General features: G+C 43.1%; 1 protein-coding gene across 1 annotated transcript in view; it reads left to right on the top strand.

Annotated features, from left to right (window-relative positions):
• Positions 1–527: 527 nt before the first annotated feature.
• AHRR (aryl hydrocarbon receptor repressor) overlaps positions 528–17,498 on the top strand; it is a gene marked incomplete at its 3' end in the record, with an annotated part of 86,575 nt that continues 69,604 nt past the window's right edge. Inside the window, exon 1 of the mRNA XM_082755446.1 lies at positions 528–732. The remainder of the gene's footprint in view (positions 733–17,498) is intronic.

Genomic DNA, 17,498 nt, shown 5'->3' with positions numbered 1-17,498 from the left:
CAGCGGGCCAACATCCCCTGCCGGGGCCGGCAAACGCCGTGCGGGGCGAGCAGCCCTGGGGGGGGGGAAAGGCCGAGAGAGCCCCCGCCGGGCGGGGAGCGGGGCGTGGGGACGGGGCAGGGCAGCGGCCAGGGGGCAGCTCCGGGCAGGCGGGGAAAGAGGCGCTGCCTTTTTTTTTTAAATTATTTATTTATTTATCTATGTATTTATTTATTTATTTCTCCTTTTTCCCTTATCCTTACCGCCTTCTCGGGGCTGCCCTCCCGGCCCGGCGGGCAGGTGTAGCGACCCGGACCCGGTGGGCAGCGGGTCTCTTCCCAAAGTGGGGTGGGGGGGGCGAGAGCAAGGAGAAGAGAAGGAGGCGAAGGCAACACCAGCAGCAGCAGGAGCACCCCGGAGCCCCGGAGCCCCCTTTCCCCATCCCGGCCGCGGTCCCCCCGGCATCCCGCATCCCGCCGCCCGCCCTCCGGTGCCGCCGCAGCGCCCTCTGCTGCCGTCGGGCCGCGCCGCCGGCGGGCCGGGGATCGCGTGCGAGAGCGGGGACCCGGCGGGCGGCCGCCTTCGCTCAGCCTTCCCCAGATCGCCACCTGGAGCGCCGAGGGGAGCGGAGGAGCGAGCATCCTTCCCCGCCGCCGCCACCCTCTCCGGCCCCGCCGCCCCTCGCCCCGCCGCCGCCGCCGCCGCCGCCGCCGCCGCCCGGAGAAAACTTGGCGTGCTGGCGGGCACCGTGGGGTAAGTCAGCCGCCCGGCCCGGCACGGACGGCTCCCGGGGGATGGGGACGACGAGGAAGCCCTCCCCGAGGGGCTCCGTGGGGTGCCGGGGGTCTCTCACCCTGCCCCGGTGCCGCCGCTGCCTCCCCCGTGCGCCCGCCGAGCCCCGCGGCTCCCGCACCGACGCCCCCCCGGCGTGCCGGGTGATGCCCTCGGAGCGCCCGGAGCCGAAAAAAGAGGCAGCGAAAGGCTCCGCCGAGGCACCTCCGCCGGCATCCCTTCCCCGGCTGCCTCCGGAGGGCTCCGGGGGAGAAGAGGGCGAGGGGAAGCTCCCCTCAAGCGGCCTCATCCAGCCCCGGCTGCGCTCACCTGGCACACGGGGAGCACGGCGCGGGGAGAAACCCCCCGAAATTTGGGGGTGGTTTCGGCGCTGTGCAGCCCGAGAGCGCCGAGCTCTTTTCGTGTTTCAGTTTGACACGCGAAAACCGGGGGGGAGAATCGGCGAGGGAAGGGCTCCGGTGCTTTTTCTGACTTGGGGTTACTTTGGTTAGTAAACAAGAGTTTTGTGCGTCTTGGGGCGAAGCCGTGCCTCTACGCGTTCGCTGGATTAGAGCAGAGAGAGCGTAAAACCAAGTTATATCTCATAGAAAGAACTTTTTCTTTCTTAAGACGGGCGCAAACAATGTTCGTGCGTCATTTAGTGAGTTTCTAGGAGATGGACTAAAAACCTAAAAAAAAAAAAAAAAAAAAAAAAAAAAAAGAGCCAACAGAAAAACCCAAGAAAATGCTTGACGCTGTTTGGTAGTTGGAGGCTTGAAAAAGACAACCGGGACCGGGTTTAAATAAAACCGAACGGTCTGTTTGGGCTCAGAAGTAGTCTGTTGAGAAGGGTGTTGATGCACATATGTTTGCACTAGATAAAATAAAACAGTTCTCTTTTATGGAGCGTAGAGGAGTGTTACTATCCTGGGCTAAGACCTAAATCGTGGCACTTAAGCAAAGGGACTTCATGACCGACAAGATCAAATTCACGATCGGGACGCTCTGTTAATTTGCAACCAAGGGCATGAATTTATTTCCTTGAAAAATAAAGCAGCGAGTAACGTGGATGTTAAGGAGCAGAGCTGCTGGTTAAGGCTCTGGTAGGGACTTTCACGCTGTCGCTCCAGCCGGCACCCCGGCCGAACACCGGCTGAGACAGTCCTCGCTCCTCGCCTTCACATCTATTGCGTGCCGGTGTGTTTGTGGTGGCGTCGTGTTTTCGGTAGCCGACTGTCGGAGCATATTTGGGCGTTCTCTAGGCTGGAAGAGAGGACTGGGTTTCTGGAAGCCGTATCGGGACAGCATGCAAACACCTACGCTCCCCAGCCTGAGCAGGAACGCTCGTACGTGGAGAACCCGCGCTGCTGTGGTTTCGGTGTTTTATGTCCAAATGAGCCACGGGGAGGGGGAGGTTTGTCATTACCCCCGGCTTCCCATCGATTCAGATTTCTGCCCAGGAGTCGTAATGAGGAAATGCATTGCTAGGCCATGTTTGCAGTGGGGATGCTTACAAAAACCAGCCAGCCGGTCTAATATTGATTCATCAGTTTCAGCGTATAAACAGATTTGAACTCTACTGTGGAGGATTTAGTAGTCAGAAATGATTTTTCCATTCGGTTTGCCTTTCCGTAGGTGTATCAGAAAATATGGCAGAGGCAGTTTCGGCATCAGCATCTGCCTGTACGGCGTTGAACTGGACTAAGGACACGGTAGAGCTTTTTCTGTAGTGCTTTTAAGGGGTTCGGTTTAACCCGAGACCCCACTAAACGCGGGGGCTCCACTGTTGAATAACCAAAGTCTGGTGCCAAATCTTTCCTTAATATTCCTGGTAATTAGTGCTGACTCATGCTGACATGTGAGTTCAATTAGCCCCAAATGGAATGTAAAGGATGTGGGAGTGTCCCTTTGTGCCCAGAGACAGCTAGGACAAAGCAGATTTTGGAGGAAAATTTAAGGAATAGCCAAGTTTGGGTAGGAAGTGTCAGCCAAGGTTTTTTTTACAGTAATGTTTGAATAACCAATAAAGTTGAGTCCCTGGAAGGGGATGAATTTGGATAACACGGGGTTGTCTTCACTATGGAATAACTGGAGTCCCAGCTCAGACATTGCTTCTAATTTGACTCATGTCCACACACAAAAACCCGTTGCTGAAGAGTGGTGATGTTTTCAATTTGAGTCAGCTTACCCATGAGGAATAAGCTATAGCTCAGATAACCACAATTCATCAACTGCTAACACAATCTGCGTGAGCAGCACGAGCGCGATTCTGCTCAACGCTGGCTGCTGACTCTTTGATGGGGCTACCTGAGCGGCCAGGACCTCCCGGCTGCTTCCCTCTGAGGTTCAGAGGAGACCTTGTTGGTTTGGTGTGCTGGCCATGAGGTGAGCGACTGGGCGTTCATCACTTTTAATATTCCCACACAATTACTGTGTTGCTACTGTATTCGTGACAGCTTGCTGATGGTCTTCACCATCTTCATGACACTGCTACGGCAGGCAGTAAAGGAAGAATTCGCAGCGCTTGCTGACGCTCAGGATGGGGCAGCTCTGCAGGCAGACACAAAAAGCAAAAATTGTCCTCGCCCCAGAAATTCATTTCCTGTCAGTTATCAGCTGGTACGGTGGTTTGAAAAGGTCAGCTGTATGTCAGAGCTATACGCCGATATGTATACAGAAATAAATCCAGCCGTACTCGGCTAGCAGAAGCAAGAGCTGCTGCTTTGGGAGAAATAGTTTCTTTGTTGGCTTTTTATGCAAATCACTTCCAGGAAACGCAAGCAAGGATTTCTGCAAATTTCTTGAGGTCAGTGCAGAAAAGATGGACATGAGAGCAATTATGGAGACTTGCGTGTACCGACTGGCTACTCTTCTAGAAGGTAACCCTGATGCAGACTTCTGTCTCTGTATGAAGAATGAAAATTTCATTTTTTTTCTTTTTAATTTTTATTTATTTATTTATTTATTTTTTGGCAAAGAGTTTGACGGAGTTAGAGACCAGCTGAACATCCTGAGCCAGGCATGCTTCAGGAGCATGTTTGCCTTGCTCTGTTCCTCCAGGAACCCCCCCGAGCTGTTGACAGTCACTTTGGATTTTCTTCAGCTTGTCTTCATAGTCATGACTGTTGAGTTGTCTACAGCAGCTGATGCTGCGTTCTGCTGTTATCGATGCAAGAAACATTACATGAGTAACCGCGGAATTTGAGAGGACAGACTTACAGGGCTGTGCAGGAGGGATGGACAAAATGTAGGTGCTGCCAACGTGATGTCAGCTAAACACACCACAAATACTCATGAACCCCTGAGGTCCCTGGTGCCAGTGTGTGATACACCCATTTCAGCATAGGCAACGTAGGGTCTCTTGACTCAAGTACAATCCTCAGGTACACAGCCATGCAGCTACAATAGCAAGAAACCCAGGGTACCTCTTTTACTTTTATTTTTGAAACCTTATTCTGGACCTTATCCTTCCTCCCTGGTAGGTGCCTTCTGGTAGGAAGGAGCAGGGCAAGTGCAGGATGGTGGTGCAAAATTCTGCTGGGCAGTGGTGCTTAGCAGCGTGTAGGCAGCAGAACACCTTGACTTACTTTGTATAAGAGTGAGGCTTTCAGCAGGAACCCAGGTACCTGTCAGATGGCGAGATTGTTTTGGGCTGGACCAGACTGTCTACAGTTTGGAATCGAGGCTGCATTTGCAGGCAGCAAATAAGTCATGTGTATGATGCAGGCTATTACATCTGAGGCTGCAAAACACATTACTTGCAAGCGTGTGTTTCTACTGTCCTGTGGCTGCAGGGGAGCCAGGTGCACCAGAGGTATTGCTCTGCATTCAACAGAAATATCTGTGCATGCATTAAAGACATGAAATATTTATTCTTCAAACTTTATTTGTATTGCTGCCCAATAGTGGTCATTTCAGTAGGTTTAACTCGCTGAAAAATGTGTGCTAACTTAAAATCAAATTTTGTCACTCATTAGGACTGTAAAAACCCACTGTTAGCAGAATTCTTCCTCTTTCGTAACACTGGATCTGAGATGGAGTGAAGTTGAACACGTGGCAGTTTTGGGGTCATTGTCTCGCTTTCTCAGGAGCAGTTTGCTGCGTTTTGTAGTATACCGATCCCTGGGAGTCACGATCCCAAGGAGTCTCTCAAACTGTTTCCTTTGCTGAAACTCCAAATATCATGCTCTCACCCCATAGCCATGGCAGCACTTTTTGGAAAGCGGGCTATTCTTGGCTTCATTGTCTTTCACAAGGATTTTTTCCTCCAACATGTGTTTTTCTGATGTCTGAGAATTCCTAGTGCACTTGTCAGTATGAGTCTTCATCTCTCCATCGTTCTCAAATGAGGAATCTTTTCACAAGCATGATATTTTCTTCTTGTTTCAGCCCATTTATTTTGTTCTGTGGTTGAAGAGATCCCAGTGATTTAGGGTGAGACCAAAGGGACTGAGAAGCAAATCACTGAGGTTGGGATTCCACAGGGATTTGCTTGAAGTTCAAAGCTCTTCCCAGTCATTGGTGGCTCATGTGATGGGCAGAGCATGTGGACACTCAGCCTACAGATGTCACCAAGCTGAAAAAAGGTTTTGGGCGTCTTGAAAGACACAGGTCAGATGTGGAGTGATTTTGGCTGAGTAACAACCTCCAGAAAACCAAGCAGGTTGCAGGGCTGTGAAATCAGGAATAATCTTTTACTCAAATATGGAATGGAGAATGGCTGACTAGGCAACACATGCTAAGAAGAAAAGAATGTGGAAAACTGGTGGATCACTAGCTGAGCATGAGTCAGTAGCATCACACTGTGGTGAAAATGCTGGACGGAACAATGGGATGTGAAAACAGGAGCGTTGTTTGTAAGATACATGAAAAACCTCAGCCCAGGTAGGACTTTCAATGGAGTATGACGTTAATTTGGGTGCATGATACTTGCAGAAAGATGCAGACCAAATTAAGAGTCCAGAGGAAAGCAACAAGAATGATAGACAATTAGAGAACTTAAGAAGCACGAAGAATTGTTTAGTTTAGGGATGGGAAGAATAAAGAGAAAGAGTTAATGCTCTTTAGAAAGACGGGGTTAGTTGTAAAGTTAGGTGAGATTAAACTGCTAAGTTCATGTCACTAGGGCTAGAAATTACAGTCTCATGTTGTAGTGAGGGAAATTTAGGTTAATGTGCATAGGAAAAGTTTTGTGATTTTAGTAATAGTTAAATGCTGGTATAAAAATTCTGGGGTGCCCACAGATGCTGTAATTCTTAAGTATTGGCAGCTCTTGGAGGAGTTTAACAGTTGTGTTATAAGAATGGAAAAGAACATAGAAATATATAATATACATATATATTTTTTTCTATATCAACTGGTCTAGCTAGAAAAAAGCAGACAGGGTTTTCATACTTGTGAGCTTTTTTTTTTTTTTTTTTTTTTTTTTTCAGATCTGAAACTTCTAACTGGCTTTGTTACAGCCGATTCAGTATAAAGCAGGGAAGGTTGCTCTACAGGATCTCTTGAGGTCCTTTCAGGCCGATTTGCAAAGATGTAATGATTAACAAAATATTTCTGTCTTGGAGTAGATCGGTGCTCAGGAACCGGGGAGGGAAGGCGTGCTATAAAAGCAAATATAAGAGCTCTCCCCTACCGTACAATCTAGGAGATTCCCTAAAAGTTTGACTCAATGAAAAATTCCCATTTATCACTTTTCAAGAGTGGCTGAGAATCACTAAAAGTTAAACCAGCTGTTTTGTTAGTGTCAGGTGATTTTGGATTATAGCAAGTGCTTTATGACAGGTTATACTGTGGTAGTATGTATATACCACGTGTTTTCATTTTTATGCTGGAGACTGAAAAAATCCTGGGAGTTTTGAAGGCAAGAGGTCAAATTTTTCCACCACCTCTTATCCTCATTGTATAAAGTGAAATAGTTGCAGTCATTACTTGTTTGACAAAATTAAATTTGCAACTTTAAAAATATCTAAAATTATATTACAAGAAATTTAATGAGCACAAAGAAAATACTACTGCTGGAGATATTAATGAGAATAAATTTTTTATATATTGATTACTTTAGAGTAGGAACATATAAATAGTATTAGAAGATGAAGTTGCACTGCAGACAAGTTCAAAATGTCTTTATACATTTTTTTTTCCTGTGAAGACATATGTCTAAACCAGGAAAAGTATTTAAAATGGAAAGTGGTACAAATTGTCAACAAACAAAGGTAGCTACGCCTGTAGATCTGTGAAAAAAAAATAAGAATAGATATGTTATAACTGCTGACAAAGGAGAAACTCCTGTTCCTGAAGAGGAAATCGTACACTGACACATCCATAGTTAAAGACCTGCAGTAAATCTGAGTATGTATCCAAACCAAGGTGCTTACCACTCTGTCGTTGTAGCAGATAAAACTATCAAGCCTTTCAACACGTATAACTTGTTTAGCTGCTTTTATAATCTCAAAAAATAATAGCTACATCCGTTTTTACTTTGACTTTTGTTGTCAGAATCCGTACGTGAAAGAACTGGAATTTGTGAGTTTTCATTCTGGTTTTCACGTACTTCATTAAACAGAAGACTTGCAAGAACTGAGCAAAATCTTGACGATTCACGTGCCAGCCTGGCTCTCGGTGTGTATGTCTAAACTTTGACCTGCTTCTTTCACTGTTAGCATTCTTACACTGTTAGCAAAAATGTTTTAAAAGACTGAATTACAGCCATAACAATAATAATGATGCCAATTTAAGCATCAGGCTAATACAATTCACTCAGTTCTAGGTGGAAATACTTCATGTTTCATTTCATTTTTTCTCTGCATTCCCATTTTCTGCAACGGGGTTTGAAAAAAACATTTTTTTCCCCTTAAAGTTTATGGATTTTTTTCCTTTTTATTTTTCCATTTTTTTTTTCTTTCTTTCTTTCTCTCTCTCTCTCTTTTTTTTTTTTTTTTTTTTTTTTTTTTTTTTCCCATGGATCTTCCTGTATCTAAGCTCTTTTGAACCTCTATTACATGGTGTTTGGCCTTTCATCCTCTGCTTCTCCTTTTGTTAGACTGAATGACTGAGAAGGAGGAACAAAGAGTAGCAAATCCAGGAGAAGAATGGGATTGCATCTTCTCAGCATGCTGATGTTACATATAAGTTTATAAGTCATCTTTCTCCCTGCTCTCCCACTCCTACACACACGCACACACGCATTTCATAATAACTTCTATAATAATAGCGATGCCAGTCTCCATTTTGTCATCCTTAGTCCTCTTTTGGAAGATTAAGTTCCAAATCCAGTCCTCTTTTGCTTCTCTTCTTGGGGAACTTTCGCTGTGCTACGTTCTTCTTGTGTCACAGAAGTTCCTATGAATTCAGGCAGTGCTCTTTTCTGAGTCAGAGACACTCGCTTATTTCTCTTTTCCACACAGTCCCTCTGTCTACAGTGATATTTGCAGATGTCCAGATTTTGCGCTGTTGTATGTGTTGACTCCTATTCTGTACTGCAGCCACTAAAACCTTTTAAGAAGCCCTTTGTGGAAAAGAAGAGTCAGAGAAATGAGAATATTGTTATGGTGTATGGCAGTATTCTTTAAAGGACTTGGATTTGGAGCTTGGCCCACTGGCTGGAGGGGATCACCAGCATATTGGCTGCTGTGAAGAGTCTCCTTGATTTTGATAAACCATCCTTTCCTGATTAAAATTCCATTTAAATTAGTGCCATTTTGTCTTTACAGTAGAAAGCTCCTAAAATTGTTTCCAGCATTTCTCTTTGTTTCACCTGGTCAATCCTGTAGCCTATCTGCAGTCGTCCTTTGAAGGCTACAGGGTTTCTGATCGTACTGGATGGACTACTTGCTCCAAACATGCACCATGCTGCTAATTTGGCCTGGTGGCTGTGCAAGGATAAGTAGTCTTATCAAAGATCATTTTTCACCTGTTTCTAAGAGAACCCCAAACATGGACTATCAGAGTGTGATGAAATGATGAGCAAAAGATTAAAACCCAGGTGGCTGGGAAAGTAATACCAGGAGTGCTGGTGAATTTACAGGAGCGTTTGGAGGACAGGCACAGCTTCATAGTTCGTAGTTGTGTTTGCAACCTGTGGCTAGTTCAGCAGCTCAAAGTGACGTGTCTAATGCACTTTGTTGCACTGGCATATGGGTGCTGGAGCATGCATCACCTTATGGTGGAAGAGGGGAGTTGGGCACGGGGATAAAACAACACAAGAAGCAGCCAAGGCAGGGCCACGTGTTTGTTGTGCAAATAGTGATACACCCCATTCAAAGTTACGCTGTTCTTTTTATCTAAGGACATTTACCCCCCAGTAGCAATTGTGAACAAGTGCAGACAAATTAATGAGCTAGGCAAACTTAATGAACGCTTTATCTCTAGCAGCGTCATCATAAAAACAAAGAGCTAAGTCTGGCCAGAACCTATCTGAAAAGATATGAATACACCTGATATATCTGCTTGTTAGCTTGTATGGAGATCTGTACTGCCAGTCTAAAGCTACCCCCAGAACTTGTTCTAGACATGGTTTAAAAACAGCTGAACTGAGGCCCTGCTATGCTACACATTCATGGCAGCAATATTTCATTGACCTGTCTTACTGTTTTTGGTCAAATTTGCTGTGGAAGTGATAGCTATGCTTCCACAGCATCCTCCTTTCCATCTCCAAAAGTAGCTTTTTATGACCTGCTAGTCTGGTTCCACCAAATGTACCAGAGGGACAGAGATCTCAAAGATATTACATTCCTGAGACTTTAAAGGTGAAACATGGTACATTAATATCCCTCCTGAGGGCAAGACTGCAATGCGAGATTGAGTGTGTTGTTAATCATGAAATAATCCGTATGGATCAGACAATATCCTAAGTGTCCCAGCTGCAGCAAATTTTTTCATCACTGCTCATACCTTATTATGCAAAGGGTAGTCCACTTCCCGTGGCAACCCAATATTCTCCTCTAACGCTCTGTGGCAAAGACAAATGGAGGACTCAAAGTCAAGCCTGGTAGAAAGAGATGCCACTCCACTAACTGTACAGGATTGTACCAGACATACATGTACATCCAGTCTGATTTTGTTGTGTGTTTTTAAGTGTGCTATGGTCCATATCCTTCCTGAAGTAGCACACTGCATGTCAAAAGTTTTGAAAACAGCTTAATATTTAAAACCACTTAAAAAAAAATTGCATCTAAGCTTTTTTTTTTTTTTTTTTTTTTTAAGTTAATTATTTACATCTTCAAATCTCAAGAAAAAAAGTAAGTTATGAAACACAAGAATTAAAGATGTGAATTCCTCACCCATGTGGATGTGCATTAAACTAATCTCAAGCTCTCTCATAATCTCTAGTTTTTTTTTTTTTTTTTTTTTTTTTTTTTTTTTGTAACAGCCACCTCTATGATGAACATTACTCAGTGAGGTAGAAATTCAATGGTTTCCTTTATTATCCTCATCCACCTTGTGGTTCTGGCTCCATACTACACACTGTTTAAGTCCTGTTCTGAACACAGTGCTATTAATTTTGTCACAGCTTTTCCTGTGATAATTGTGACAAAAATAGCTAAGTACGTCAAAACTGCTGAATTGATCTTTATAATAATGCCAAGACATATGGTCTTATTAGCAAAGATAATTCTGAAAGATGTATATTTATTTACTCAATTCCAGGCGTTTAGGACCTGATTTTTCAGAAAACACAATCTTTTGTGTGCGTTTGTTCAGAACACAGTCCTCAATGCCTTCAGCTGCAGAGCTGAATGCTCATCACTTTTAGAAATCAGACCAAGGCGCCCAGAAAATGAGGGTTGATGCCTCCGACATGATTGGGTTTAGTCATGTACCTAGCATTGGACGGGCCCTACAGCCCATGCGTGGCCTTGGTTGCCTCTCCAAGCTCTGCCCATCTGTGCTGCACAGGGCAAGGGTCTGCTCTGCACGCACATAATGCCCTCGTTCGTGTGTATTTCTGATATTTTCCGGCACTTGTCGCTGGGCTGCAGCGGCTGAGAGCACACTGGGAAGGGGGGGAATTCTGGCTCTGCCGAGGGAAGGCATGTAAAGAGCATGGGGATGCATATGTGTGGTGCAGATGCATGTAGGAGGAACGAAGAGGATGACGTGTGCTGGGCTCAGACAGAAACTATAGATAACTGTCAGACTACAACACGTCTCCTGAGTGCACACGAACTGTTTTTCTTTAGAAGCTCATAGCCAAATGTGTCCATATTTTCTTTGAAGGAAATTAAAAAGAGATTTTATATATGCTATGTTAGGCAAACCTTCTCTGTGCTGTAAGCACAACATATGATCCCTGATATTTGCAGAACACCCTCTGTAAGTCAAGCGTTATATAGCTTTTTCTTAGTTATTTTTATTATTTTTTTAGTATTTACTATTAACATTTTTAACAGCTCTTTGGGTTGGTGTATTCACTTTCTTCCTTTTTTTTTTTTTTTTTTTTTTTTCACTAGAGAGGAGATTGAGGTAGAAGAGTAGATTTTAGGGGCAGAAAGAGCCACCATGATCAACCGGTTCAATGTCATGGATAACATAGACCATCGGACATCCTTAAACAAAATTCTTCATCACATAGGTCGAACAGTTTTCTTAAGAAAAAAAAAAAAGATTAAAGAAATGCTAAGTGATGGAGAGTCCTGTGCAGTCCTGGGTAAATTATTTTAATAGTTATCCTCATTTATATATAATTTGAATTTAATTAGCCTCAAATTCTGAAAATTGGATCTCGGTAGAATTAGCTTGATCTCTGTCACGAAATGTTTGTGTCTTACATAATGTATTTACTTATTCTGAGGAAGTTCTCTGTTGCTGTTCTTCATGGCAACCCAAGCAGTTTTTGCTCCTGGACTCTGGCTGTGGGCTCCGTTTTCTCAGCCTTTAGGCATTTCTGTGACTTCTCTCCAGTTTCTCTTCAAGTGTGGCTCCTTCAGCTGGACACAGTGTTGCATGCTATTTGAAAGGATAATATAACTAAAGACCTTGTAAGACAACACAACAGTTTGTCAGAGAAAACACATTTGGCAGAAATGTACTAATCACAAGCAATTTAGCAACAGAAAGCGGGTAGAGTTCTACTTCACCTAACATGCAGGTTTCAAAACCTGCCCCCCTGCTTTCATCACCTAATATTTTGCCTACTTTTCTACTGGGATCCGTACCAGTGCACCTGAAGGACTCTTTCAGGTAACTTCAGACTTTCTGCATGTGCAGAGGTGCTGTATGAACACCAGGCAGCACTTCTGTGGTGTGCAGGTGACAACGCACAGGCACAGGCTGCCCAGAGAGGCTGTGGGGTCTCCTCCTTGGAGACATTCAGAAGCTGCCTGGACATGGCCCTGGGCAGCCTGCTCTGGGTGTCCCTGCTGGAGCAGGGGTGGGACCAGGCGGCCTCCAGAGGGCCCTGCCAGCCTCACCAGTGCTGTGACTGCTGCTTTGGGACAGCTCTGCCTAGAAAGCCCCGGGATGAGGTTCCCAGGCCTTCACTGGACGCTGTTTCCTTTTGCCAAAAAGCATCCCAACACCAACTCTTTTTGATCCTTAAGAAAGCAGTAACGAAGTAAAGAAATCCAGTTTCCTAGCCAATCCAAAATACACCCCCCACACTCAGCAACCTCCTCTTCATTTATCTGAGGACACCGTGGTCTGTAGGGGCCACGACAGCTCGTTCTGTCGATGAGCCTTGGTGAGAGGAGGCCCTTTGGGGGGGCCGCTGCCTCCCGGGTAGCACAAGGGCCCTGCATGCTGCTCCCTCGCGGCTCTCGAAGCTGCGCCGCGGTTCTGTGGCGAGCCGGGGCCGAGAGCACCACTTCCCTGTTCCCAGGCTGTCTCTTCCGAACCTGGGCTTCTGACTTGTGGTCTGCACGGCCCTTTCATGCAGCTCGGACATTGACTGCGTGGTATGTGATCGCATTCAGGCTAGGAAATGATTCATAGCGTTTCATGAAAGGAGAGGCCATCGGATAATGTGATTTGACCTCTCATAGCTGCCAAGGCTACCAAATTTTATTTCTGAGAATGCCTGCATTCAGCCCAACTGCTTGGATTTCACTTAGGCATAACTTCTGTTAGGACAAACTGTATATAGGAGGACATCTAACAGTGATTTCAAGGCAGCAGGGGATGGAGAATCCACTAAATCATTTGTAACTTGCCCCAGTGTTTAAATACTCACAATGTTACAGATTAATGCCTTTTTTTCTTATTTGGATGTATCTGGCTTCAGCTTCTATTTATAAGTGCTTGCTGTGTTTCAGATTAAAATAATTCAGCACCCATGTCTTCCCCATGATAGTACTTCATGCAAGTCACCAAATTCTTTTTGATTTGGAAGTAGGCTGAACTCATTCTGTGCAAGGCAGTTTCTTCAGCCTGCAAGTATTTTTGTGTTTTTCTTTCCTTGCCCCTTCCCTTTTTTAACAGTATTTGAAAAACACACGGGTACTGTGCACCCTGTTCCAATACCAGTCTCATCGTATCTGTAAACAGAGGTAAAATCTCTTCACTCGGTTCAGCCGCTGCATTAACTACCTTTGCAGCAGCTCTCCCCTTGGAGCTCAGTGTATAGATTGTATTCATTTTTTACCTCGATCCCTAATTTCTTTCAAGAATCACTGCTGTTTCAGGATGCAGTCTGCACTCAGTAGCAATGACTTACATTCCCTTATCTGAGATGTGTTTGTGTTTGACTGTGTTAAAATGCATTGGGGATAAACAGAAACAGACTACCAGGCACTCCATCTTTCTCTATTTCATAATAGTGAAAATAATGCTTAAGACCACTCATTTACATTTTTATAATTGCAAATTTTATCATTGCTGGTTTTCCATTGAGCCTTGATGCCTGCAAGGTCTTCATAAAACCTTTTAACTTTTATTATTATTATTTTTTATTATTATTATTATTTTTAATCAGTATTTTCTCAGTGATTACTCCTTTTCAGATCTGTCACTTGATTAATTATTTATCTACTTAAACTGTACTCTATAATACTTCATAATACTTCATTGTGGCCTTTTAAAATCAGAATGTTGTGCTACTGAGTTAAATAATTTATTAGTGTCAGTAAATTCCTTCATCAGCTAGATCTGATAAGTTCTCAGTAAGTTTCCCTCCAAAGAGCATGATATTCCGTAGAACTCTATTAAGTGATGTTATTCATCTTTCTTATCAGCTTTTCTGATATTTTGCTTGGGACGGATGTTAATGTCACCATCCGGTGGTTAGCTGGATCATTATGTTTCCCTTCTCTGAATATTGTCATATAGCAGCTGTCTTTCAGACCTTTGGATTCCTCAGTGTTCAGAGATTCATTACAACTTAATGGCATCACTGATTAAAAGCATCTGACACAAGAAAGTGAATGATCATGGCCCACATCTGCTTTTTCCCAGCCCAGCTATTTTGTTCCTTTCACTCCTAGCTCTCCTCCTCCTGAAGCTCCTCAAGTCTGCAAACCCCCTCTCCTGCTGCTACAGAGCAGAACATTGCTGCTGTGGCTTCATCTTCTTCCTCCCTCAAACAAGGGGAGAGCATGTGAGGACTCTCAAGTGTTGCAAGAAGAGAAAGGAAAAGGAAAGAGAAAGGAAAGGGCACAACTGTGCTGAGCAGCTGAGCATCATCCCCCCAAACCTTTTCCCATTTCTCACATGTGAAGCTGGTGGGCTTCTAGGGAAAGAGCTGTGCAAATGGGTTGTGCCACCCCAGTGGTGGAGAGTAGCAGTAGTAGCAGAAGTAACTCTTGCCTGTATACATATCTAGGACATTGGTGTTCACTTGCTGAGGCAGTGCTCCATACCATGTTGCTGTGGTAACCCTTTGTCCTAATTCTGTGGAAAGTTTGTACAGAAAGCCCGAAGAGTGCATGGTTTGTTCTTACTTGAGTCTTCTTCTTTTCAAAAAAGACTGGAAATAAATCTGTTGAATAAATATACCTTTTCTCTGTACACATTTTTTAGATTTTTTTTTATTTTTCCATAATATTCATCTATTTATAGATGAATATTTATATATATTTATATATATATATAAATATAAATATATATTTATATTTATATATTCAATTTGTGAATTTTCCTTTGGGCTTTTATCTTTCTTAACCAACTTTTTACATGTCACAAATTCTACCTTATATTGTTTGCTATTTATTTCCTGCCTTTCAGTTGTCTGTATACTGAGGTCTTTTTAATCTACTTCTAGTTGCTGTCCCATATTCATCAGCTGAACCAGAGTGGGTTTTAAAATATTGTCCTTTTGGGAAATTCTATAAAGTCTTAACTTTCAGTTTTCAGTTGAGTTACGCTGTCCAAGTCTTTTTCTTCCTTTTAATTTTACTCATAAAGGCAAGAGAAGGGAAGTCTAGCATGTGACACTGTTTTGAAACATGAACTATGAGTCACAGATTCATATTATGAACGGGAAGGACTCAGAACACAAAAATATTACAATGTAAAGAAAATGTCTTTTAATGTAATGTCTCACAAGAAGCTACAGCAATTCCTTTAGCATCTTCATGGCATTCCAGCTTCCCCCTGGAGTAGAAAACCCACCAAGATAGATGAGCTCATTCAAATTGGCAGACTGTTGCAGAAAATGGGATTCTAGGCTAATCTAACCTAACTAGGTCTTTGAAGGTGGCAAGAAGGCTTTACCTAAGCAAAGCCTGCCAGATAAACAAACCTTCTTAATCTGGAGCAGTATTTATTGTGCTGCATTCAATCCCTTGTAGACTGTGGCCAGGCAGTTCACATGCTTGATTTCACACGAAATCATCTCAGCAACCAAAAAGTTAAAACCAAACTTATTTGTGTGTTTTGGGAAGAATTCTATACCTGATGCTGCACCGAGTGGAGAGTGACTGGTGGAGAGTGACTACCACCATCAGCTGTAATTAAAAGGAGACAACTGCTGACCTGTTATTCTAATCTCTATAGTGTGAAATATTTTAGAACAAATTTTAAAGGAAGGAACAATTTATGACCATGGTTATTTGTGTAATGGAAAAAAAATGAAATGTAGAGTTAGGTAATCTTGCCAAGGTAACCTAATAGGTTTCTGATAATAAAATAACTGATTTTCCAGAGGAGAGAAATACTGTAGACCTATCTGAATTTAATGAAGGATACTGTGCTGCAGAGGACTAGTACAAGAATTGAAAGGGTTGGAGGAAGGAACTGGATCAACAACATGTGCTGGAAGGAAAATGACTGAGCAGGAGGGAAACTACAAGCATTGTTCCTCAACTATCAATTTGGAGACAATCTTATTTTTACTAAGAAATTTCATGTAATACCAGGAATGTACTAATAAACTTAGTTGCTTGCACCATCGATGGTACAAGTGGATAAAATTCTCACGTAATAGAAACCAATTGTATGAATTGTATGAATAAGGTGGCCAGCTATGCGGACTCTGGAAGTTAGATTTCCTTTGTAAATTACACAGAATCACAGAATCACAGAATTTCTGGGTTGGAAGAGACCTCAAGATCATCGAGTCCAACCTCTGACCTAACGCTAACAGTCCCCACTAAACCATATCCCTAAGCTCTACATCTAAACGTCTTTTAAAGAATTGTGAATTTATTTGTTGAAAGTTATGCACAAAGACAGAAAAATGTGCATACTAGGTAACCACAGGGTGACCGCGTTCCATGAATTTTATAACGGCTACGAAAAAGGAAAATGCAGTCACACTAATACCAAGTGAGACGGTTCCCATAAAAAACTAATGGTTTGTTAATGCATATATATATACGCATATGAAATGCAGTTAGACTTTAATTAATATGCTGTTCATGATTCTGTTTATGCATGTTTTAGACAGATTAATTGAAAACGTAAAATAAAGAGAAAGGCTCCTAAGATGATGTGAAGAATAAGGAGTTTGTAACACGAAAGGGGATTGAAACAGTCTGGGTTGTCCTAGAATAGAAAAAATGAAGGCTGGCTGAAGATATGACTGATATTTAAAAATACGCCAATGAGTAAACACAATGGAGGAGGAAGAGCTATTTAAACTAAAAGACAATGTTGGCAGAAGAACAAATGGGTATAAAATGACCATGAACAAATTTAAGCTGGAAAGCGTAAGGTTTTTGGTTATCAAAAAGCTGTCTTTCGATGAAAAGCAAAACACCTCTAAAGAGTTTTTTAAAGTTAAGTTCATTAAGCTTATGGTTTTCTTTATATGACAGAGCTGTCTTCAATAGCATGGGATTTGATTCAGTGACATAGAAGGTCCCCTTAATTTCACATCTTGCACAAAGCAGCAAATACTCTTGAGATACAGTAACTTCTCAGGCAATCTACACCCATTGTTGTGAGCATACAGTGAGACTAAAATACTCTTTCAGACAGAAAATCAAGAGACTTTGCTATTTGGCTAATCTCCGGAAGATTTGAACAGAGACTTCTTTTAGACCTCGCAATGTCTAACATGCCCAAACAGAGCAATAGTTTGTCTGAAAATTGTCACCTCCATCAGCGTTACACTGGGATCTGGTCCTCAGCGCTAACCGTAGCGCAGTGTGCCACTTCTTGAGCTGCCAACAGATCTACTTCCCGTCTTTAAAAATGAGGGTGTGAGGACCTGGACAAATGCTAATTTGAATAATGGCATCCTACTTATCACAGTTTCAGTAATGGAAGTCAATATTCTCGTGTATTAAAAAAGCTGTGAAATCCTCCCTGCAAAAGATGATGGGTAGTATTATTCATTCTTATTTGCTTAGCTGAATTTAAAAATTAACCTA

The sequence above is a fragment of the Aythya marila genome, assembly GCF_965140915.1.
Source record: "Aythya marila genome assembly, chromosome: 2".
In the NCBI taxonomy this organism is placed as follows: domain Eukaryota; kingdom Metazoa; phylum Chordata; class Aves; order Anseriformes; family Anatidae; genus Aythya; species Aythya marila.
Note: the sequence above shows the minus strand (reverse complement) of the source record. Positions and strands in the feature narration are given on the sequence as shown.